This window comes from Ahaetulla prasina, chromosome 1 (genome assembly GCF_028640845.1).
Source record: "Ahaetulla prasina isolate Xishuangbanna chromosome 1, ASM2864084v1, whole genome shotgun sequence".
NCBI classification, from domain to species: Eukaryota; Metazoa; Chordata; class Lepidosauria; order Squamata; family Colubridae; genus Ahaetulla; species Ahaetulla prasina.
This window is the reverse complement of record NC_080539.1, coordinates 182,803,570-182,827,095: the sequence shown is the minus strand read 5'-3', so window position 1 is coordinate 182,827,095 and position 23,526 is coordinate 182,803,570. Positions and strand designations below refer to the sequence as shown.

Below are 23,526 nucleotides of genomic sequence, written 5' to 3'. Positions count from 1 at the left end.
TCTCAATAAAATATTGATAAAGGTACCATAAAATTGTTGCTTTTTAAACTTTTTTTCTCATAGACTATTATTTATTTATCCTAAATCAAGTCTGATTATAGGAATGAAAACGTACTTCAAATTTCTGTTATATTTTAAAATCTTTGCCTTCTAATACACTCAATTAAACAAATTTAATTGGGTACAAAATTCAATTTCTTTGTATTTAGCTTTTGCTGTCTTTCTTCATACTGCATTTTATAATACATGCATGCAAAGGTCAATCTCAACTTCAATATATCCGATTTACATACAATTTCCACAGATGACAATTTTATTTATTTAGTTTATCAAACATGTATGAGGTAACAGGTATAAGTATAAACATGGACATAAACGCATGAAATGAGTACAAATAAATGGGGATAGTAGGACAGGGACAGTAGGCACGCTGGTGCGCTTATGCACACCCCCTTACAGACCTCTTGGGAATGGTGTGAAGTCCATGGTAGACAGTTTAAAGTTAAAGCTGTGGGAGTTTGAGGAAGTAACAACAGAGTCAGAGCATTCCAGGGATTGACCGCTCTATTGCTGAAGTTATATTTTCTGCAATAGAGTTTGAAGCGGTTTACCTTGAGTTTGTATCTTTTTTGCCCGTGTATTGCGGGTTGAAGCTGAAGTAGTCATTGACAGGTAGGTTGGTGTAGCAGGCAATTTTGTGTACTATGCTTAGGTCAGACCATAGGGGCGACATAGTTCAAGGTTTGTCCATGCAAATGCTATTAATCCTGACAATATCATTACCAGACTTTTCCATGAAAAAAGATATGTATTGCTGCGTTAAGGTATGCAGAAAACAGACCAGAATAGTAATGGGAGATTTAAAAACTACCTTGACATCAATTGGGAGCAAAACTCTGCATCAAGTGAAAGATCAAATAGATTCCTTATGTGCCTAGCTGACAACTTTATCATCCAAAAGGTGGAGGAGGGAATTTGAAAGTCAGCTACACTGGGCTTAATTCTTACTAGTAGGGAAGAAATGGTTGAGGGAGTGGAAGTAATAGAAAGTGGAAGCTATAGGAACTTTGTGAGAGAGTGGCTATGTCAAACTAGAATTCACCATAATGCAGCCACAGGTAACTGAACAAAGTCAGACTAATGTTTAGACTTTAAAAGAATTGACTTTAGCAAACTAAGAGATTAGAAAGGATTCCTTGCATAGAAATCCTAGAAGAAAACATAGTCCAAAATGCTTGGGAAATTGTGAGAATTGAGATAATAAATGTTCAAGCAAAAGTAATGTAAGTAGTCCTTGACATACAACCACAACTGAACCCAACATTTCTGTTGCTAGCAAGATAGTGGTTAACACAATTTTGCCCCATTTTAGAACATTTCCTGCCATAGTTGTTCAGTGATTCGCTGAAGTTGTTAAGTTAGTAACATGCTGTCAGGGTTCCAAGTAACCCCCAACAAAAGAAAACTCAGAGGCTTGAGTTTCCTTAAAGTTACATTTTATTAGAGATGTCATATTGGCACATCTGGGAAAACCCGAATCTGAAAGTTTCCAGGTTTCCCCCACCCAAAGGAAAGTTCAAGTCCCTGCCCAACACCCACAAGTCCATCACATGGTCCAATCAAAGCACCGTCCCAACTGGAGATGCCTCCCAGGTCCAGCCTCCCAGTGTGATGCTTATGTATATTGTTATGACAAAATAAATAAATAAAAATAAATAAAGATGTCCTTGACTCTGAGAAAGGAATATTATTATGACTATATATCACCCATGCTCCATACAATCCGCCCTCCCAATTTCCGACGGCAGTAAATGTGGCAGGCCTGAAGGCCCAATGCAAAAGATGGCACATGCTTGTAAAGTGAATCTGGATGCCCTATTGACTTTGTTTGTCAGAAGGTCACCAAAGAATCACATGACTCTGGGACACGGCAACCGTCATTAAATACATGCCAGTTGCCAAGTGTCTGAACTATGATGACCTGACCATGGGGATGCTGCAATGGTCTTAAGTGTGAAAAACAATTATAAGTCACTTTTTTCAGTCTATTGTAACTTCAAATGGTCACTGAATGAATGGTGGTCAGTTGAGAAGTATCAGACGGAAAGAAAAATATGAAACTCCATTGCTAACACCTAATAAGATAGGTGTTTGGCCAGGATAGAATAAGGACTCCTGCCTTGAGCAGGGGGTTGGACTAGAATACCTCCAAGGTCACTCTCAACCCTATTCTAGGACTTCCATCACAATTTCTAAGCCCAGAGATTAGAAGAGCATGACTGTTCTTGATCAGAAGGCAGAGTCAACCCTTCATGGGTGTGGCTTGTGTCTCCAATGGGATGCCATGTAGTAGGACTTTCTATAGAAATGAAAATTCAATTCTAGTTATTCTTTCCATAAGTGGGAGAAAGAAAGTTCCAACTTTATTTTCAAATTGACGAGTATAAATTTGGGTTGTGGGATTTAAACCTAAATGGTTTAAGTTACATATGGCAAAGCAAGTAAGTCTCATTTCCTTCTAAACAGGCTTACCCTGAGAACAAAAAAACCCCACATTACTTTATAAACATGCACATATATTATTTCTTTACCTGATCAATTATTTGACTTTATAGTTGGGGAAATCATGGTGGATTTTATTCAATTACAAAAGAGAAATTGTATTTGCTAATGAAAGGTTTTTCTCTCATCTCTGTTAGTAGGATCTAAATGTACAACAAATATAATAATTCTCATTTTATGAAGTACTACTCATTCTTACTTAACCCTGCAAATGTTGCATCAGAGTCAGGATGTGACCCATCCTCACTGGACTATCCATACTTCACCACAACCTTTATTTAGTGTTTTGCTTATTTCTTCAGCAATTGGTTGCTTCGACATTTGTGCTGAATCTTAGCTGTTGTTTTCAGAAGGGTGTTATGGAACATATTAATAGGGACGTGGTGGCTCAGGGACTGAGCTTGTCAATCGAAAGGTCGGCAGTTCAGCGGTTCGAATCCCTAGTGCTGCCGTGTAACAGAGTGAGCTCCAGTTATTTGTCCCAGCTTCTGCCAACCTAGCAGTTCAAAAGCACGTAAAAAATGCAAGTAGAAAAAATAGGGACCACCTTTGGTGGGAAGGTAACAGTGTTCTGTGCACCTTTGGCATTGAGTCATGCTGGCCACATGACTATGGAGACGTCTTCGGACAGCACTGGCTCTTTGGCTTTGAAACGGAGATGAGCACCGCCCCCTAGAGTTGGGAATGACTAGCACGTATGTGTGAGGGGAACCTTTACCTTTATATGGAACATATTAACTAAAATAGGAAGGGAAAAGGGGGTGGAACTAAATCTTTCCTATTTTTCCCATTATCATTTAAGCAGTGAGAATGCTTGAGTCTTAAGCAGGAATTAAGGGGAAGGTTGTAAAACACAGCTGCTACAATTCTTTCCAGCTTCTTTACCAAAAGTGTGTAGTATACTGTATACATACGTGTGTTTCCCTGAAAATAAGACCAGATCTTATATTAATTTTTGCTCCAAAAGACTTAGTGCTTATTTTCCAGGTAGGTCTTATTTTCAGGGAAATACGGCACTAAATGCATCTGTCTGGCTGACAATCTTAACTGGGGCTCATTTTTTGGGCAGGGTTTATATTACAAGCATCCTGAAAAATCACGCTAGGGCTTATTTTCTGATTGGGTCTTATTTTCGGGGAAACAGGGTAAATATACTTGTTTCAGAAGTAATAAAACAGTTCCACAAATAAATAAGTCATTGCAATATTATTCATAATAACTATATATAATTACTTCTGGCATGCATTCATTAATTTTTAAAATTAAAAAATAATTAATGTTTTACAGCCAATTTTTGACCTGAGATATCCTGTATATGTATGTGTGTAAAGGAGAGGGAGTGCATGTGCATACATTCATACACATGCAACTTATTAAATTTGTGTCCTAGTGATACAATAGCCTAGTATGCTTCTGAACTGTTGGATGGGGAACTTGAAGTGCCCTTTGATAGTAGTTCCTCTCTCCATAGGCAGTTGGATTGTCTGGAGCAATAGTACTAGGTGCCTCAGGGCTTCACAGTGCTTTACAGCAATGGTCTCATGCAAGTGGCTGGTTGGAGCACATGTGTATGCAAACACAGCTAGACTTGCATGAGCAGCAGGCCAGTAGGCATCTGTGCACATGCGCGCCAGCCCACCACTCGCATAAGTCAAACTGCACGTGTGCATGCTGACCTTCCAGTTGCACAATGGCTGCGTGCCCATCCGCAGGCCCACCACTCAGATGGCCCAGTTCCCTTCTCCCAAACCAGGCCACCAAGTCACAACTGCTGTGGACAACTGCTTTACAGCCCTCTCTAAGCAGTTTACAGAGTCAGCATATTGCCCACAACAAACTGGGTCCTCCGTTTACTGACCTTGGAAGGATGGAAGTCTGAATCAACCTTGAGCCCTTTAGGATTGAAGGAATCGAACAGTTCAATGTGAGCAGAGTTAGCCTGCAATACTACATGTTAATTACTGCATCACCACGACTCCTCTATGTATCTATCATCTTATAGATCTAGCTAGCTTTCTAGCTATCATTATCTATTTTTATTATAAGAATATAATAAAGATAAAGAAGTGACTTCCAACCTTCATTACAATATGTATAAACAAATTTGGTAACTCTCTCTAAAATAATGAACCCTCTCTAAAGTAATGATCATTTATCTCTCCTTCCCATATCCCATCTCTTATTTATAAAAAAATCCACAAAAATCATCTTTTCAGTCCTGATATAGCAGGAAGTCCACAAAGGACTGATAGAAGTAACAACATAGCTTGTTTTAACGTTGATCAAATAAACCAGTTTTATATTCCTTTTTCTTCCAATAGTTTTTAGTTCACTCAAATATTGTCCTAGGATTTGTTTTCTCTTCATTTCTTCTTTGTCCTATTGCTCAGAGTTCTATAAAATTTTAAAAAGTCCTTCTGTAAATCCAGCAGGAAAAGATATTATCAGGTCGTTCTTTTGGTTTGTCGCTTTTATTTTCCATTGAAATTATAAAGCCTTGACTAATTGCTTATGTAGATCCAGTAAAACATCCTTTTCTAATTCATTCTCTTGGCCTCTCACTTGTAAATCTACTTTCAATGCCATTTCTATCTTGTCATGTTCTACATAACAATTTGTTCTACATCTTTAGGATATAGTGTATTGATAATGTTTGCTTGAGTAGCCTGCTGAGTCCATGTCTAAGACTTCATAGTAACCTTATTCAACAATGAACAATAGCAAAGTTATTGGGAAAGGACCTGATTCTAGTTGAATTCTTAAAGATAGATTTTGATTGGTGCACCCCACTACTTCTTTGTTTACTTATGTAGACTATCCTTTTCAGATGCCCAAGCAGTGCAGTCAATTTACTGCAGTCCTTATAAGAAATAATGTGTTGGGCAGAGGAGCAAGTGAGGTTTAAGGTGATACAGTCAATATTTGACCATTGAATTACACTCCATCACCTCGTTAAAAAAATATTCCCACTACCCTAGATGCATTCCCTCTGCCTCCTTTATTAATATAAATGTAATTTTTTAATTCAGTCTCCAAAGAGTGGGTATGGGAAAAATCAGCAGTGTCTATTGTTGATTGTTAACTATTTTGTCTAATTATGATGCCATGAAAAATACAGAAGCTTTTTGTACCACTACCATCCCAAGAAAAGCTAAGCTAAGAAAAGCTAAGCAGGAGTGTACCTCAGCTCCATTCGTTTCAACTTTTAAGTACTGGCCAAAAAAGGGAGGTTCATGTTAGAAAGCTAGGAAGCTAGGTTTAGCTAGCTAAACCATCTTTAGTGGTTATTTATTGATCTTTATGAAAGGACTGGTCCCATTAATTCTTGTATATCTACAGCCAAAGAAATTTACATTCTCCATTTAAATATTCTTCATATTCTTTACTGAAGTTAACTCCTCTGTTTTCACTTCCTCTCTACAGAAATATAAGATCAGTACACTAAAGGAAGGGGGTGTGACGTTAGTCATTTTCTAAAGAGAGGGTTGTAGGCTTGTTTTGTTTTTATTATTAATACAGAAGTGACTCTTCAGAAGACTAGGAATTCCACATTTTCACAAATAACAAAGAAACCTGCTAAGAAGCCAAAGAGACTGCTTGATGTATGTTTTATATTTCTTTTACATTTTTCTGGGTATTTCTCTCCTTTGAAATGAGATTATTATAACTAATAACTGCATTGTGTAGTTTTAATTCATTTACTTTTTCTTTTGAAAAATCTATGAATTGGCATTGCTTTTTTACTTATTCTTGTGCTGTCAATTGTCAGCTATTCCACTATTTTTGTTTCCCTGTGGTTTTAATACGACCAAGCTTTAATTCTTCTGTTACCAGCAGCCGCAGATGCTTTTCACCATCGAAGTAACGTATCTGTTGTGTCACAAAGACTTAACGCTCTGTTTCTGTTTGCTTGTCTTGTTTTATGTTTGTCTAAGAAAAAGCAATCTGTTTCTTGGCTGTTTTCTTAACTACCATTTCTCTGTTCTAAATCAACTTCTCAGTTTTAAATCCTGGTATATGGAGGGTACAGAGTGCCTGTTTAGTCATTGCATTGCAAGCAGTCAGCTTCCTATCACAGGAATACTTTAAATATCCTAAAATTGTAAAAAAAATAAAAAATAAGCATGGTTTCAGCTGTGTAGATAGCTGCAGTTTATCTGAAGCTCTTAGCAGTGGGTGCATCAAAGTGCATCAAGATGGCAAGGCAAGTTTTCTGGAATTATGGAAGTCTGAATCAACCTTGAGCCCTTTAGGATTGAAGGAATCGAACAGTTCAATGTGAGCAGAGTTAGCCTGCAATACTACATGTTAATTACTGCATCACCACGACTCCTCTATGTATCTATCATCTTATAGATCTAGCTAGCTTTCTAGCTATCATTATCTATTTTTATTATAAGAATATAATAAAGATAAAGAAGTGACTTCCAACCTTCATTACAATATGTATAAACAAATTTGGTAACTCTCTCTAAAATAATGAACCCTCTCTAAAGTAATGATCATTTATCTCTCCTTCCCATATCCCATCTCTTATTTATAAAAAAATCCACAAAAATCATCTTTTCAGTCCTGATATAGCAGGAAGTCCACAAAGGACTGATAGAAGTAACAACATAGCTTGTTTTAACGTTGATCAAATAAACCAGTTTTATATTCCTTTTTCTTCCAATAGTTTTTAGTTCACTCAAATATTGTCCTAGGATTTGCTTTCTCTTCATTTCTTCTTTGTCCTATTGCTCAGAGTTCTATAAAATTTTAAAAAGTCCTTCTGTAAATCCAGCAGGAAAAGATATTATCAGGTCGTTCTTTTGGTTTGTCGCTTTTATTTTCCATTGAAATTATAAAGCCTTGACTAATTGCTTATGTAGATCCAGTAAAACATCCTTTTCTAATTCATTCTCTTGGCCTCTCACTTGTAAATCTACTTTCAATGCCATCTCTATCTTGTCATGTTCTACATAACAATTTGTTCTACATCTTTAGGATATAGTGTATTGATAATGTTTGCTTGAGTAGCCTGCTGAGTCCATGTCTAAGACTTCATAGTAACCTTATTCAACAATGAACAATAGCAAAGTTATTGGGAAAGGACCTGATTCTAGTTGAATTCTTAAAGATAGATTTTGATTGGTGCACCCCACTACTTCTTTGTTTACTTATGTAGACTATCCTTTTCAGATGCCCAAGCAGTGCAGTCAATTTACTACAGTCCTTATAAGAAATAATGTGTTGGGCAGAGGAGCAAGTGAGGTTTAAGTTGATACAGTCAATATTTGACCATTGAATTACACTCCATCACCTCGTTAAAAAAATATTCCCACTACCCTAGATGCATTCCCTCTGCCTCCTTTATTAATATAAATGTAATTTTTAAATTCAGTCTCCAAAGAGTGGGTATGGGAAAAATCAGCAGTGTCTATTGTTGATTGTTAACTATTTTGTCTAATTATGATGCCATGAAAAATACAGAAGCTTTTTGTACCACTACCATCCCAAGAAAAGCTAAGCTAAGAAAAGCTAAGCAGGAGTGTACCTCAGCTCCATTCGTTTCAACTTTTAAGTACTGGCCAAAAAAGGGAGGTTCATGTTAGAAAGCTAGGAAGCTAGGTTTAGCTAGCTAAACCATCTTTAGTGGTTATTTATTGATCTTTATGAAAGGACTGGTCCCATTAATTCTTGTATATCTACAGCCAAAGAAATTTACATTCTCCATTTAAATATTCTTCATATTCTTTACTGAAGTTAACTCCTCTGTTTTCACTTCCTCTCTACAGAAATATAAGATCAGTACACTAAAGGAAGGGGGTGTGACGTTAGTCATTTTCTAAAGAGAGGGTTGTAGGCTTGTTTTGTTTTTATTATTAATACAGAAGTGACTCTTCAGAAGACTAGGAATTCCACATTTTCACAAATAACAAAGAAACCTGCTAAGAAGCCAAAGAGACTGCTTGATGTATGTTTTATATTTCTTTTACATTTTTCTGGGTATTTCTCTCCTTTGAAATGAGATTATTATAACTAATAACTGCATTGTGTAGTTTTAATTCATTTACTTTTTCTTTTGAAAAATCTATGAATTGGCATTGCTTTTTTACTTATTCTTGTGCTGTCAATTGTCAGCTATTCCACTATTTTTGTTTCCCTGTGGTTTTAATACGACCAAGCTTTAATTCTTCTGTTACCAGCAGCCGCAGATGCTTTTCACCATTGAGGTAACGTATCTGTTGTGCCACAAAGACTTGACGCTCTGTTTCTGTTTGCTTGTCTTGTTTTATGTTTGTCTAAGAAAAAGCAATCTGTTTCTTGGCTGTTTTCTTAACTACCATTTCTCAGTTCTAAATCAACTTCTCAGTTTTAAATCCTGGTATATGGAGGGTACAGAGTGCCTGTTTAGTCATTGCATTGCAAGCAGTCAGCTTCCTATCACAGGAATACTTTAAATATCCTAAAATTGTAAAAAAAATAAAAAATAAGCATAGTTTCAGCTGTGTAGATAGCTCCAGTTTATCTGAAGCTCTTAGCAGTGGGTGCATCAAAGTGCATCAAGATGGCAAGGCAAGTTTTCTGGAATTATTAAGCATAGACCTATTTGTTTTAAAATAAGAAAAGACAGCTGGTTCCACCCAATATTCTGCATGTGAGGGAATGAGGGAATACATCAGTGGTTAGAGTGGTATTTCTGAACCTAATTCTTTGCTGAAATACTATTCAGAAATGTTTAACTTTTTTCGATTACTGTGGAGGAGTTAGCTATTTATAAGTATGCGGTATTAAATGTAAAGAACTGTGAGGATTTTCATACGTCGCAGTAAGCTATATCCCATTGTTTCCAATTAAATTGGGTATGCAAATAGTATTCATGCAACCTTGTAATTCACAACTATAAGGATTGCAGTACTTTAGACGTGTTGTTTAGGAACTGCAGCAGAATGGATCAATAAGCATCGCAATTTTAATTGAAAATGTGTACTTCCAGGTTGTTTGAGCATAGTTACCTACCTTCTGCTAAAAATCATTTTGCAAAAGATGATGTTGTTAATATGAATTAGAGTAGTTGGGATCCAATGGTATAGAAACTTAATAAATAAAAATTCTTCTTTGTTGTATCTAACATTTTCCTGATGGCAACAGTCCACAACAACGATATGACAAAACATGCTGTTGGCAACTCTGTTGGGAAGCATAATATATCAGATATGAAAGCAGAATGTTTCCCTTTATGTGATTGTTAAAAATAGAAAACCTCTGACAGAAGTAAGGTTATCTATGCTATCTGGATTTCTGTTTTCATAGTTCTTCCAAATCACAGTCTCTTTAATCTCCCTTACTTTTTTATACATGAGGATCAGCACCTATAGTTGTATCCAAATGTAACTTCCCTGATGATTAAAATTAAAGCATTTTAATTTAATAATGATTAATATGTATCTTCCAGTACTTAAGTGAATTGCACAACAAGTAGTCTGCAGATCAGAACATCAATTAAGTCTGCTCTTGTTAGTCTTTGTAAGAAGTTTAATTTATTATCCTAAATGGTACAATGGTGACTCTTGCTGTATTCTTTTTAACAAGTTTGCTAGATTATTTTTTAGTAGCTACCAAATTATTTACTTTGATTAGATTATTTAATATTTGTTTAAAATCACATAGTGACCACCAACTTATAATTGATAGTTGGTTAAACAATGATAAAGATGTTTGTAGGACCCATCATTATTATTAAAAATAACTTTATATTACTGGTGCCAATTTAATTGAAGCTATTGTTAAAATACTAGATAGTTAAAATCCTTAAATGAAACTGATCCATTTTCTAGAATAGAATAGAATAGAATAGAATTTTTTATTGGCCAAGTGTGATTGGACACACAAGGAATTTGTCTTGGTGCATATGCTCTCAGTGTACTGTGTACACTCAGTGTAATAGTTCTAGCTATTGATAATGCTTCTTTATGTATATCATTATTTGAACCCCTGAAAATGTTCCTTTAAAAAAATGGCTAATGAATAACCAAAGATTTGTGGGTCCCTCAAATGTCCTTAAAAGAACAGTAAAATATTTCAACAACAGAACATTTCTGGATTAACACATAGTACATAGTCTTTGGAACTTTTTAACCAATTTATAAATAACTTTTTATCCTGTTTTGTATTCACAGCATATATAACCGCTGACTAAAAAAAATGTAACTGTTGACTAAAAGTTCTGCTTCCCTTCTTCCTTTTATGTTGTACTAATGTTCTCTAGTTTTTAGTTTTTGGGTTGTCATGCTCTGGTAAATTGGCTTATCATTTCAGAAGGGGAGGGGACAGGAGAGTGATTCCTTGTTTAAGATATAGCTGTTTCTTTTCCCTACAGTATTTCACTATAGTCATAATCAATTTTGTCAACTTTCCTCCCTTTTTTGTAAAAATTAAATGTGTCAGAATATAAAACATTGATTTAAACAAGTTAATGGGAATTTAAAAGCAAGAAAAATCCTTGAGTTCACTGCATCCTTTCCTTTCCTTTCCTTTCCTTTCCTTTCCTTTCCTTTCCTTTCCTTTCCTTTCCTTTCCTTTCCTCTCCTCTCCTCTCCTCTCCTCTCCTCTCCTTCCCTTTCCCTTTCCCTTTCCCTATCCTTATCCTTATCCCTATCCCTTTCTCTTTCCCTTTCTCAGTCCTTTGGTGCCTCTGTATCAGTGATGATACCTGGAAATTACCTGGACACATCCTTTTAATTTTCTTGACAAGATTTCATAAATGATTCGCCATTGCCTCTCTCCTAGGGCTCAGGGAGAATAGCTGACCCAAAGTCATCCAGCTGTCTTTGTGCCTGAGATAGTACTAGAATTTAAAGTCTCTTGACTTTCTAGTGGCCTGGTGCCTTAGCTGCACCGAAGTATAAATAAATGTATTTATATATTATTTATGTATTTAAAATACACTTTACAATGTAAAGTGCAGTTCATACAGTTCACAGGAATGACAAAGGAGAAGAGCAGATGATGATAGTGAGACAAAAAGGAAGAATTCTCCAAAAACAAAACGAATAAAGTGAGTAGATTGACAGTGCCAGAGTCTGACTTACTCTGATAGTGCCTGTCAAAAGAAGTTTCGCTTATCTTTCTTGTTCTTCTCCTAGTTGAAGGAGTTTTTGAAAACTCTCAGTTTTTGAAGACCACTTGATGCCAATAGCTCAGTCTGAATGTTAAAACAAATAATAATTTAGCCATAAAGGATTAGTCTGGGGATCACATGCATTCCTTTACTTTCTTCAGTACAATCTCATATTTAAAGTTGATCAGTATGTTAGAACTTGGCAAAACTATTGCTAGCTTAATCAACATTATTTTTGAAACATGTCAGGATGAAACTGCTCTTTAATATTAGTTTGTTTCAGCAAATCAACGAACTTGCTGAAGTTAAACAAAGAAGACAATTTATTTTATTTTCTGCTTCCTTTTTGCAAGCATTTTACAGATTAAAGGTGCAATGCTAGTGTAGTTTCATTTATAATATAAATGAAGATAAACATAAATTATTATTTATAATTTATGTTTATTTATAATAATTTATAAACATAAATTATTATAAACATATATTATATTATAAACAATATAATATAAATGAAGATAAACATGCCTTCTCCAACTTGCCACCTTGTTATATTTAGAGTACATTGTCCCTCACATTTCAGCCAATCTGAATAAAAGTAGTTTTAGCTTTCCTGTGGAATTGAGTTCCTGTTTCCTAGTGGGGGCTGACATTATGAGACAATAATCACTGGATCCAGTTTAGCTGTAATTCTGGGCAGAAGTGTGAAGCAAGAATCAGCTTGAGAAATTTTCAAGCATTTCCGTCTTCCTTTTCCTTTTAATGACCTCTTTCTCTGTAATAATTGACCTAGGAATTGCAAATTACAGTAACATTGTAAGCTTGGTAAATGTCTCCCTGCCTGTCTCATCCCACAATAGAAGAAGCTGGCAGTGTCTGAGAATGAAAGATCAAGAAACAAACTTACAATGCCAAACTTAAGAGTTCATGGCAAAAATAATATTTGACCCAAAGGTTTCTTCAGCTATAACTTCAGCTATAACTTCACCACTCCACAGAGCTTAGTCACCACCTACACTTCTACAGAATTATGTGGGTGTATGCTACATCCATTACTCAATTTATACTAATAGTCTAGTTACAGTTTGATTCTATCACTTGCTTTGTTGCAAGAGAGTTGACTGTGTTGTTCCGTTTCCTAGCTCTTCTCCAAAATATTGTCACCTGCTTTTATGGAAATGTTCCTACCATCATAGATTGACTAATGATCAGATCATATTGCCCAGTTGAGTTCAGTGGAGTTTCGTCCATTTAAGAAAGTATCCAACCATATGTAGTATGTAGTATGGAATTAATACCTCACTTTCCTCTTGTTAGAGGATTGTCCCATTCTTCCACAGAATGTGGATGGTTCTGTTAAAATTCTGCATCGGTTTACAGTGGTCCTCACTTCCAACTAGTCATTCAGCAACAACAGCACTGAATGAGTGGTACTTACAACCAGTTCTCGTAATTGTGACTGTTAGTGTCCACAATGTGATCACCATTTATGACCCTCTATGCCAGCTTCTGACAAGCAAAGTCAGTGGGAAAGATGGCAGAAGTTGCAAATGGGATGCCCTTGCTTAACAATCTTTGTTGATTTGTTTAACAATGGCAATTGGAAGGGCTAGAATCTGTGTGGCTAAACAGCGCAGGTACATGACATTGCAGCTTCCCATGTCATCACTTAGAGACAAAATTTTCAGTCCCAATTGTCATCATTAACTGAGGACTATTTGTAATCATATAGCTTTTGACTTATTAAATTTTATACTTCACCAACAATGTATTTATGATTAATTATCTGAGTTTTGTGTAATACTTTTTTAAAATTCAGTCAAATCTCTAAGTATTCCATCTGTGTTTTTTGTTTTCATCATTCCTTTTGGACTAGTATATGCTGTTTATTTGTAGATGCTAAAACCAGTGAGGTGGTCCTGGCTATTCTGAAAAAGGAATATTGAAAGATTTTATATTTGTCTTATTAACAATTAAGTATTTTAAGCTATGTCAATTGTTATCCATTGACCAAATTTCTCTGTACATTTTTCTTCATGGTTGTGAATTATCTAATATCAAGATAAGAGGCAATAAATCAACCTTTATTATGGTCAAAAACGAACACAAGGAGGGTGAAGTACGGTACAAAAGAATGTAAAACATAAAATACAAAAATAAAAATTACATAAAAAGCTAAAAATATCTAAAAATATTAAATAATAAAAGCAATAAATATTGGTAAAACAACAAACTAAATCTATCATACCACAAAACATTTTGTACTAACAGTGCAGATGCTCATTAAAACTAGTTTGTGGCACAGGTCATCTTCTGACAAACTTTAAGTGCTGCTGCACAAAACCTAACAACACTATATGTTGTAACAGGGTTGGTATTTGAGAGCAGCAGGAACAGAGGTGGGTTTTTTGCAGGTTCTGACCAGTTCTGGAGAATCGGTAGTGGAAATTTTGAATAATTCGGAGAACCGGTAGTAAAGATTCTGACTGGCACTCCCCCCATCTATTCTCTGCCTCCCAAGTCCCAGCTGATTGGGAGGAAATGGGGATTTTGCAATAACCTTCCCCCGGATTGGGGTGGGAATGGAGATTTTATAGTATCCTTCCCCTGCCATGCCCACCAAGCCACACCCACAGAACCGGTATTTAAAAAAATTGAAACCCACCACTGAGCAGGAAGGTGTAAAATTGTCCTATGCACCCTTGGTTTTTATTAAACAATAAAAATGAGACTAAAATGAATGCCTCTATAGTATAGCCACTAGAGAAGTACATGTTACATTGTTTCTGTGTATCCAGGATCACAGGGGCATTGTCACTCTGGGTAGGAGCTCTTCCTGCATCAATGCTGTGGTCCACCAGCAGCCTGCAGAGCTGGCAATGGAGTCGGACAGCGATGAGGCTGAGGTGGGGCCAGGGCCATCGGGGAGTGAGGTGCAGACTCCAGAGCCTCCAGAGACTGATGGTAGTGAGGCAGAGGAACAGGAGGAGCCTGTTCCTAATGCACACATGAGAAGAGCTGCCAGAAGGCAAGAGCAGCTCAAGCAAAGAGAATGACTCAGGAGCAGGGCCAAGAGATGATTGGCCCCTCCCAAAAGGCTTAAAACAGACCAGCAACGGCGTTTGGTCTTTGCCGGAAAACAACATTGGTACTTCGTCTTCTTGCATTTATTTTTGTTTCGGTGACTTCTGAACGTTTGCCAAGAAAGGCCTTTGGCAATTTGCCTAATTGGACCAAGATTAGTGATAGGACTGAGGAATTTATGTTGGGAGGAATTTGCTTTAATTTAGTTGAACTACGCTGGGAATGAAGTAATTCTCAGCTGTTTGAACAAAGTTTGTTTGTTTTTTCACTGACTGCGTTTCCTACTACCTACTTGGGCCTGGGTCACAACAACAGCCTTCAAGGACAGCTGAGGTGAAAATGTGACATCATGCCAAAATAAAGGGCCTTTAATGATTAGGAACATTGATTTGTTAAGTATGCCATAGGGCCGTGATGGCGAACCTATGGCAACCTATGGAGCCATGTTACCTGGCACACGTGGTGGTGCCCATTCCTCTTCTGGGTTTCCGGTGGGCACATGCTCACCAGCAAGCTAATCTTCTGGTTACTGTGTGCATGCTCACGCAATGGCCAGCTGATTGTTGTGCATGCATGCGCACCAGTAACCAGACTAGATGGCTGGTGTGCATATATGCTACAGGAACCAGAAATTTATTTCCCGGGGCGTGCATGCCCACTGGGCAGCTCCTCTTAGCGTGCATCCGCACCGGCCATGCCATTGACGTACGCTGCCTGGCATCCACGTTGGAGACCGTTCACACTGGCAAAGCAGCGTTGCCTCTTTGCCTGCGCCAGTGCCTATTTGCAGAGGCAGCAGTGGCTCCTCCTCCTCCTCCTGCCAGCCTCGCTGTAAACCTCAGGGTTTGCCTTATGGGGAGGGGGGGAGAAAGGTCCTGGTGGGGGGGCCAATGTCTGTGGTGCCAGCGACTCCAGGCACACTCCAAAGAAGCCCCATTGGAACGGCAGTCAGCTGTGTGCATGGCAGCGGCTAGTGCAAGAGAAGCGGGACGCCAGATGCTCAGCTGTGCAGCCCCGCAGAGCCAGTAGGGCAATTTCCGGCATAACTTTGCCAGCACCGCTGCCTCTTTGCTGGTGCAAATGGCCTGCTCCTGCCCTCTTTACAGATGCAGTGGTGCCAGCAAAGTTATGTAGGCAAGGTTTGCACCCTGCTGGCGCAGGCCATGCCAGAAATCACCTGACCGGCTCCAAGGGGGCTTCTCCGGAGCATGGCTGCAGTCCCCCCCCGCCAGGACCTTTCTCCCCACCCCATAAGGCAAACCCCAAAGTTTACAGCAAGGCTGGCAGGAGGAGGAGGAGGAGCCACTGCTGCCTCAGCAAAGAGGGTTCCCCCACCCACCAGGACCTTTCTCCCCCCTGTAAGGCAAGCCCAAGGTTTACAGCGAGGCTGGTAGGAGGAGGAACCGCCACTGCCTCTGCAAAGGCAAAAAGCACTAGGAAGCAGCCAGTGGAGCACAATGTTAATTAACTGTCTCGGAGAGATCTCGCCTGGTGCAATTTTTCAAGCCAAAGGCGCTTAGAAGGCACATGTGCCCCCAGGAAGGGAAAAGGTAGGATGGAGAAAGGTGTGAAGGAGTGATGGCCATTGTCCCCCTCCCCTCTTTCTGGAAAACAGCCCCCCGCTTCTTGCTCTTCTCTGGACCTATGTTGCCAGAGGGATGGCTCAACTTCGGGAAGCTTCGGGAAGCGCCACAGCCAAGTGCTGCAACCTTCCTGGCCCCTTTCTTATCGATTCCCACTCAGGGGTGGGAGAGGGGCATTTGTTCTTTGCTGATTCATTTTCTGTTTATCCCTTACATTTAGTACATTCATTTTTAAATGGTCCTGTATAGATTGTACTTGTCTTTTTATATCAAACCAAAGAACAATCAACATACAATAGTGACAGAAAAATGTACAATCAATATTATGCATGGAGAAAAATGATATAAATATTTTATTGATTGTATATTATTCCAGTAATGAATACCAAAGTAGACAATTCATACTTTAAACATTGTTGGACACCTGGTGGGATCTTTTTTAAATAGATAGATATATAGATACATAGTTTTCTGAGGTTTTTGCGGGTGTTTGTATGTAGGTCTTTGGTTATTCGGGTTTTCTCCCGCGTAAAATTGGAAGTGTCTTGGCGATGTTTCGACGAAGTCTCATTCGTCATCTTCAGGCTTCAGCTTCGTGCTTCTGGGAGCAATGTGTGATCGCAGCTGTTTCTTCCTTTTAACTGTTAGTGGGGGACCAGAAGCCAGACCGCAGCTGCAACATTAGCCATTTCAAACCCCTCCAATCCATACATGCAGCAGACTGACACCCACTATGAAGATGTAGCACAACCACGAACATGAAGCCAAACAACAGCAATGCAGCTCACCAGCTCAAATCCCCCTGCAACTCAGACTAATCTGAGCACAACCAAGCCCCCACCCAAACAGGACACACCCCCAGCCAATCAGAGCACAAAAAAACCCCCCAACCAATCAAAGCACAGCCAAGCTCCCACCCAATCAGTTCAAACCCCCACTAGCAGTTAAAAAGGAAGAAACAGCTGCAATCACACATTGCTCCCAGAAGCACGAAGCACGAAGCTGAAGCCTGAAGATGACGAATGAGACTTCGTCGAAACATCGCCAAGACACTTCTAATTTTACGCGGGGGGAAAACCCGAATAACCAAAGATCTACATACAAACATCCGCAAAAACCTCAGAAAACAAATATTGCACCTCTACGGGGAGGAAATCCACCATCTGACCAGGACCTATGAAAAACTAGAAGTCCAAAAAACTTCCATTTTATGTGACCTTGCATTCCTACGAAACTGCTGAGATCAAAATTTAATCCCCACATGCTTCCAATTGAAATTCCACTCCAACTCTGCAGCCGCTAAACGCATCCTAAAAAGAACAGAATTGGCCCTAATCAGAAATGAACTTCACACAAAAAGATTCCTTCTAGATCAAATCAACAAAGATCTCCTCACACTTCACCTCAAACTCAGCAACAAGATCCACCCTGCATTTTGGGACAAATCTAAACAACTCGCTGTCTGGAGAGCCAAAACACAGACCACCCTCAAGACCCTCAAGACACACACCAACAAACTCCGAAGACTACAAGAACGCCAGAAACAAACCCCTCCCCCCTCACAGCCACACATGAAACAAACAGTGCATAACATCTCAGATAGGATCCTCACCAAAGCTGAAACCGATGTCCTTTCCAAAGGATTCAACTTTGCAGTCACTCCCAAATACATCCCCACTGAAACCATTATATGCGGAGTTGAAACCAGCCTGACCAAAATCAACCCCGATGATGCTAACAAAATCAGACTCGAAATCACCAACATCCTCTGCAGCAGCAAGCCACCCAAAAGCAACTTACCCAAAGAGGAACAGACAGCACTACTTAACCTGAAAAAAGACACCAGCATAATAATCCTACCAGCAGACAAGGGCAACGCCACGGTGGTTATGAACACATCTGACTACCAAACCAAATTAACCAACCTACTCCAAGACCCTGCATACAAGCCCCTAAAAACAGACCCCACCACCTACCTAGAAAAAACCACTAGATCCAAAATAAAAGCCTCCCCCATCAGCGAAGAAATCCAACAAAGAATCATTCCCAGAGAGAAATCATCCAGATGCCCTAAGCTCTATGGCCTCCCCAAGATACACAAAGAAGGAACCCCACTCAGACCCATAGTCAGCTCCATAGGCTCACCTCTACAAAACCTAGCCAAATTTCTCGCCAAACAACTACAGCCCTATGCAGAATCCATCACCTCACACGTAAAAAACTCATTCCAGTTCATAGAGATCATAAAGAAACAAAACTTACAGCCCAGCGACCTACTCGTGAGCTTTGATGTCATATCCCTCTTCACCCAAGTGCCAATCAAAGAAGCCTTGACAGCTATCCAAAACAAATATAACCCCCCCAAGCACATCCTAGATCTGACCAACCACTGCCTATCCAACACATACTTCATCTATAATGGACAAAAATACAAACAAATAGAAGGAGCACCCATGGGATCACCCCTCTCACCTGTCATTGCCAACCTCTACATGGAACACTTTGAAACCCAAGCACTAGAAAAATCTGATCACAAACCCAAACTCTGGCTCAGATACGTAGACGACACCTTCATAATCTGGCCACACGGGAAAGAAAAACTTGACAACTTCCTCACACACCTCAATAGCCTACACCCCAAAATACAGTTCACCATGGAAACAGAAGTTAACAACCAACTTCCCTTCCTAGATGTCTTAGTCTACAGGAAACCCAATGGCTCCCTAGGACACACCATCTACCAGAAGAAAACACACACAAACCGCTATCTGCATGCACTCTCACACCACCACCCAGCACAGATCAACTCCGTAGCCAAGACACTCATCTCCAGAACAAAATGCTTAGCTGACGAACAACACCTAAAAACCGAACTACACACTCTCACTAACGTACTAACATCCAATGGATTCCAGAGAAATAAGATTACCAAACTAATCCAAAAGAACCCCCACTAAAACCCAAGACAGAGAACAAGAAAATGGCACAGGCCTCCTCCCATATATAAAAGGTACCACAGACAGAATCAGCAAGATCCTCCTCATATATCACATCATGACAGCATTCTGCACAAACCAAAAATATCCACCATCCTAAGAAACCCCAAAGACAAAATTGAGTTAGAAAATCAAGGAGTATATGAAATCCCATGCACCGCCTGCCCCACCACATACATTGGACAAACCAACAGAAGAATAAGTGCACGCATTGAAGAACACAAGAACTCATTCAAGAGGAACCAACTTCCTCCCTGGTCCAACACTTTAAAGTCACAGGACACGATATTGACTTTAAAAGACCAGAACTATCGCCAAAACTGAACACTTTAACAACAGAATAATCAGAGAAGCCATTGAGATAGAAAACGCCCACACAGCATGAACAAACGAGATGATACCTCCGCCTACCAGCCATTTGAAACCCGCCCTTATTGACAAACGAGTCCCTAACATGAGGAATGACACCAGACCCACACTCACGAGGTCCACACAGGATGTCACCACCACACATCCATCCAGAAAGCAGACCCAAACCCACACTGATCATGAAGCACGACCAAGGACCAGAAGCCAGACAGCAGCTGCAACATTAGCCATTTCAAACCCCTCCAATCCATACATGCAGCAGACTGACACCCACTATGAAGATGTAGCACGACCACGACCACGAAGCCAAACAACAGCAATGCAGCTCACCAGCTCAAATCCCCTGCAACTCAGACTAGACTGAGCACAACCAAGCCCCCACCCAAACAGGACACACCCCATCCAATCAGAGCACAAAAAAACTCCCCATCCAATCAGAGCACAGCCAAGCTCCCACCCAATCAGTTCAAACCCCCACTAGCAGTTAAAAAGGAAGAAACAGCTGCAATCACACATTGCTCCCAGAAGCACGAAGCACGAAGCTAAAGCCTGAAGATGGGGAATGAGACTTTGTCAAAACGTCGCCAAGACACTTCCAATTTTACGCGGGAGAAAACCCGAATAACCAAAGACCTACATAGATATATAGATATATAGATGATAGATAGATAGATAAATAGACAGACAGACAGACAGACAGACAGACACAGGGAGAGAGAGAAAGAGAGACAGAGAGAGAGAGAGAGAGGCAGAGAGACGGAGACAGGGACAGAGAGACAGACAGACAGACAATAGATAGACAGATTTGATACAATGCTGTAAAATCCGGTTGAGTAAAATGAACTATAATAGAATGAAACAAATCTTAAAGGTGATTTTTTTATATTTAGTGCACTATTTTTTTTACTAAATAATATTAAGCCTTAACTGATTTGGGTGAGCAGAACATGTTCATAGACTGACTTCATTTTTAGTGAACTCTTAAAGCTTCTGTTTTAATTACTTTTTATTTGGTTTTTAAATAGTTTACTTAGTGATTTTATTTAATATCAATTAATAATTTTAGTATCCTGTATTAGGATTAATATAAGGAACGCGACTTTGAAACAGAGATGAACACCGCCTCCTAGAGTCGGGAACGACTAGCACAAATGTGCGAGGGGATCCTTTAGAATAGAATAGAATAGAATTTTTATTGGCCAAGTGTGATTGGACACACAAGGAATTTGTCTTGGTGCATATGCTCTCAGTGTACATAAAAGAAAAGATACGTTCATCAAGGTACAACATTTACAACACAATTGATGATCAATATATCAATATAAATCATAATTTATATTTATGATTTACCTTTACCTTTATTAGGATTAATAATTTTAGAAATTTACTAAGCCTTATACTCCCTCAAAGTATATTGAACTGGTTCTATACATGATAACAACTGCTAGGATTTTCTGCATTTCTAAATAAAAATTATGAGCAATTTCTTCTATGGAAGAATGATTATGCAATTATGGCCTTGATGTCAAAACTTACTTCTTATTTGAAAAATAATTCTAATATAGAATGTAATTCAACAGTGAAATTATTTTTTGATTGTAGTTTTATAAATGGGTTTATATCAAATCCAAATTCTGGGTTTCTCTTAACATAAGATTATAATAGCCAATATTTTTGTGATCTGATAAATTTGCCATATTTCTTAGATTAGTCAGAAATGTTTGCAATTTGAATTATATTTTATGGGTAATGGTTGTTATGATTATTATGCTACGTAGTAACCCAATCTTAATATTGATTTATATTATAATGATTTAAAATTTTAAATTGATGTAATATAATATCAGCTATTATATCAGCTATTATATTATATGTAATATTATATATTACATATATATTATTATTATATATTATATATTATATAATATATATTATATATTATTATTATATATACTATATATTATATGTAGTATAATATCAGCTATTATATAGTATGTAATACATCCACACTTAACATTTAATAAGCACTCAAATATGCAAATTTATATTACACTAACTTTGAAATATTTTAACTTAATTTTATAATCATTGTAATTTTCTTTTCTATTTTCACTTTTCCCTCTTATTCTCCCCTTTCTGTAAAGCTTGTACTTGTAAAATTAATATACTAAAAAAAGGGGAAAAAACAGAAGGGCTCCGTCTCTATGAGTAAAACCAAGCCCTTTCACCACTTTTGAAATCAAACTGGAAGTAAGACAAAAGCTAGAAACGTTCTTCCTTTTTTGGCTATCATCTGCCAACAGAGGAAAATCTGAAATGCTCTGTTGTAATGCTAGTAGAATATGAATGTGCAGCTTGCAATGTTTCCTCATACTGTAATGCTTTACAAATGTCATTGCTTCCTTCATGTCAGCCCGAGGCATGTTTTTTTTCCTTTTTAAATTTGTACTGTCTAGAAAGACAACACAGATACAGATAGGAACATTTTTGGGAATAAATTAACTTCTTAGAAAAGATATTCAGAAGAATTTGGTTCAGTACTTTAGATCTTGATGAAATTCCTGGCCACGAGGGCCCTCTTGGTTTCTTTCTTAAAGTAACTATTATTAGTTACTTTAAAACAAAGTAAAATACAAAAAAATGACACTTCACTACTGTCTGGCATGGAAGAAGAGAAGTACATGTTATAGTGACTCATATTTTTAAAATGCATATCCAACTTTTATACAGGTTTTTCAAAGGATTTGAAGTTTTGTAACTGCATTACTGTAGCCTCATCTTAAAGCAAGGAAGACAAGAGGTGGGGATTGGAGGCCATAGTCTTTTTTAAATTGTTTTTTGGCCTTCAGAATTGCAAGGCATGTGGTGATGACACCAGAAGAATGAGAAAAAACATTTAGCTCTTTGGGATAGGCTGTCTTTATTCAAAATAAATTTAATACACCTATTTGTGACATATTTTATCAAAACATTTTTGTGTGATGAAAATTGAACAATTGGCCACTGAATTTTAGGTGTGTGAACTTGTGAGAGAGCAGAAGTATTGGTTATACACAGCGCAGATATTGTGGGTTTCCTCACCTTTGTAGTAAAGCATGTGCTGAACATATTCTGTGGCTTTTAATCAAGTCTGAGCAAAAAGGCAACCGTTTGTCTAATTATAAATTAGTAATATAACATAAATACAATTGGCTTTTTTGGCATAGCAGCACACTGTTGCTTTATGCTTACTTTGTGGTGGACTAGGATGCCCAGGTCCTTCTCATAGGTAGAGATAGTCCTCAACTTACAACGGTTTGCTTAGTGACCATTAGAAGTTACAACGGTATTGAAAAAAGCAACTTATGAGCATTTTTCATACTTATAACCATTGCCACATCCCCATGATTGTGTGATCAGAATTTGGACACCGGGCAACTGCCTCATATTTATGATGGTTGCAGTGTCCCAGGTTCATGCAATCATCTTTTGTGACCTTCTGACAAGCAAAGTCAATGGGGAAGCCAGATTCACTTAACAACCATGCTACTAACTTAACAACTGCAGTGATTCACTTAACAACTGATTCACAAGAACTGTGGCAAGAAAGGTTATAAAATGGGGCAAAACTCATTTAACAAATGTCTCATTTAGCAACAATTTTGGGGTCAATTGTGGTCGTACATTGAGGACTACCTATACTAGTGCCAAGCCAACTTCTATTTTATACCTGTGCACTTGGATTTTCCTGCTTAAATGCAGAACCTTACATTTTTTCCCCCACCAAACTGCTTTTTGTTGGATAGGCCCTAATATTCAAGTCTGTCAGATCCCTTTGAATCTTGTGCCCATC

General features: G+C 38.2%; 1 protein-coding gene across 1 annotated transcript in view; it reads left to right on the top strand.

The window, feature by feature from the left end:
- Positions 1 to 8,363: 8,363 nt before the first annotated feature.
- The window catches only part of ITGB2 (integrin subunit beta 2), a 47,521-nt gene continuing 32,358 nt past the window's right edge, over positions 8,364 to 23,526 (top strand). The window contains exon 1 of the mRNA XM_058184412.1: positions 8,364 to 8,518. The gene's annotated coding sequence lies outside the window, so the exon portion shown is untranslated. The remainder of the gene's footprint in view (positions 8,519 to 23,526) is intronic.